Source organism: Pseudophryne corroboree, chromosome 8, assembly GCF_028390025.1.
Source record: "Pseudophryne corroboree isolate aPseCor3 chromosome 8, aPseCor3.hap2, whole genome shotgun sequence".
In the NCBI taxonomy this organism is placed as follows: domain Eukaryota; kingdom Metazoa; phylum Chordata; class Amphibia; order Anura; family Myobatrachidae; genus Pseudophryne; species Pseudophryne corroboree.
In genome coordinates this window covers 202,340,499-202,343,196 of record NC_086451.1, presented here as the reverse complement: position 1 = coordinate 202,343,196, position 2,698 = coordinate 202,340,499, and positions in this window count along the sequence as shown.

Below are 2,698 nucleotides of genomic sequence, written 5' to 3'. Positions count from 1 at the left end.
GTAGGGTGTTGTGCATTTAAAATGTGCAGTTTTATATTGTTTAGAGGCTTTATTTACTACTGCTGTTTCCACTTCTCACTAGGGAGCTACTCTATTGAATATTGAGGTAATTAATATCCTAACACAAAGGTTCCCAAACTGTCTCTATCGTTCCATGTTTTAAGTATATTCAGTTCTGTAACGAGCCTTGCTGTATGGCATCGTGTAGACGTGTTGTGCCAGTTATTTAAAGTTGGTAGTTTTATATTGTTTACAGACTGACTTGTATTGTTTCCACTTCTCACTAGGGCAGCTACTCTATTGAATATTGAGGTTTTTGGGTACCTGAAAGAAAATGGTTTGCTTCTTCCATTGGCAAAGTTGCAAGAGGATGGCACTGTCTTCAAACAATCTTGGATGTTCTAGATGGCTCTGTGGTGGGCAATAAAAGCAAGCATCAGGATCCAGTGCTGCAGACTACAGAGTTTCGGATGCTGCTGGACAAGATGAGTATTGAGTTCAGTGCACAGGTAAATATATCCTGTATACATTTTGTACAACTAGATTCCTTTCATATCGGAACAGTTTGTATTTCTGGGAGAACCCTGTTTAATGCTCCCTAAAACAGTTAGTTGGCATCATGCTCTTTGGTGTTTTGCCGTATAGAAATACAAGGTATGGCATTGTGCAGTATAGTGCCTTCCTTGTGTTTTCAGTCCTATGTCCTGCTTGCTCTTCCCTAATATCGTAATAGTTTGTATTTCTGGGTGTAATTTATTATTACCGTCCTTAATACCGTTAGTATGGCATCATGCTGTGTGGTGCTTTGCCGTATGGCACTGTGCGGCTTTTGCATTATGCAGTATTGTGCTTTACTGACGTGGTCAGCCCCATATCCAGCTTGCTTTTACTTTAATATCCTAATAGGTTACACCTAGCAGTAGAAACTATTATCATTGTACCTACATCCATAACATCATGCTGTGCCGTATGGCGCGTCATTGTGCTGTATGGTTCCTTCCTGGCATTTTTCAGTCCTATACCAGCTTCCTTTTACTTATTTTCCTACGAGTTTGTCTAAATATTTTCATTGTCCCTAAAACCGTAAGTATAGCATTGTGCTGTGTATTGCGGCATTGTGCTGTCTGATGCCTGCCTGGCATTTTCAGTCCTATAACCTGCTTGCTCTTCCTAAATCCTAACAATTTCTGTTTCAGAATGTAATGCGTCGCTAAAACTATGTGCTCTTGTACAATATGGTGTGACATTGTGCTGTATGGTGCTTTCCTAACATTTGGAGTCCAATAATCCAGCTTGCTCTTAATAGCCGAATAGTTTTCATGTCAGAATGTACTGGTTCTCTAAAAGTATGTGGTTGTGTTGGTGTGGCATGGCAATGTTCTGTATGGTTTCTACCTAAAGTTTTCACTCCTATTTCCAGCTAGCTTTTACTTAATATCCTTATACAGAGATGCTTAAACTTGCTTTTCAAGGCACCTTCCTGGTGTTTTCAGTCCTATATCAGCCTGCTATTTCTTAAAAATTATCCTAAAAGTTTTATAAATCCATCGTCCCTAAAACCGTAAGTATAGCATTGTGCTGTACATTGCGGCATTGTGCTGGCATTTACAGTCCTATATCCTGCTTGCTCTTCCCTAATATCGTAATAGTTTGTATTTCTGGGTGTAATTTATTATTACCGTCCTTAATACCGTTAGTATGGCATCATGCTGTGTGGTGCTTTGCCGTATGGCACTGTGCGGCTTTTGCATTATGCAGTATTGTGCTTTACTGACGTGGTCAGCCCCATATCCAGCTTGCTTTTACTTTAATATCCTAATAGATTACACCTAGCAGTAGAAACTATTATCATTGTCCCTACATCCATAACATCATGCTGTGCCGTATGGCGCTTCATTGTGCTGTATGGTTCCTTCCTGGTGTTTTCAGTCCTATATTAGCTTGCTTTTTCTTAATATCCATAAAGTTTAAATAAATCCATCGTCCCTAAAACCGTAAGTATAGCATTGTGCTGTACATCGCGTCATTGTGCTGTCTGATGCCTACCTGGCATTTTCAGTCCTATACCAGCTTACTTTTACTTATTATCCTACGAGTTTGTCTAAATATTTTCATTGTCTCTAAAACCGTAAGTATAGCATTGTGCTGTGTATTGCGGCATTGTGCTGTCTGATGCCTGCCTGGCATTTTCAGTCCTATAACCTGCTTGCTCTTCCTAAATCCTAACAATTTCTGTTTCAGAATGTAATGCGTCTCTAAAACTATGTGCTGTTGTGCTATATGGTGTGACATTGTGCTGTATGGTGCTTTCCTAACATTTTGAGTCCATTATCCAGCTTTCTCTTAATATCCTAATAGTTTTCATGTCAGAATGTACTGGTTCTCTAAAAGTATGTGGTGTTGTGCGCTGTGGCATGGCAATGTTCTGTATGGTGTCTACCTAAAGATTTCACTCCGATTTCCAGCTGGCTTTTACTTAATATCCTAATACAGAGATTCTCAAACTTGCTTTTCAAGGCACCTTCCTGGTGTTTTCAGTCCTATATCAGCCTGCTATTTCTTAAAAATTATCCTAAAAGTTTTAATAAATCCATCGTCCCTAAAACCGTAAGTATAGCATTGTGCTGTACATTGCGGCATTGTGCTGGCATTTACAGTCCTATATCCTGCTTGCTCTTCCCTAATATCGTAATAGTTT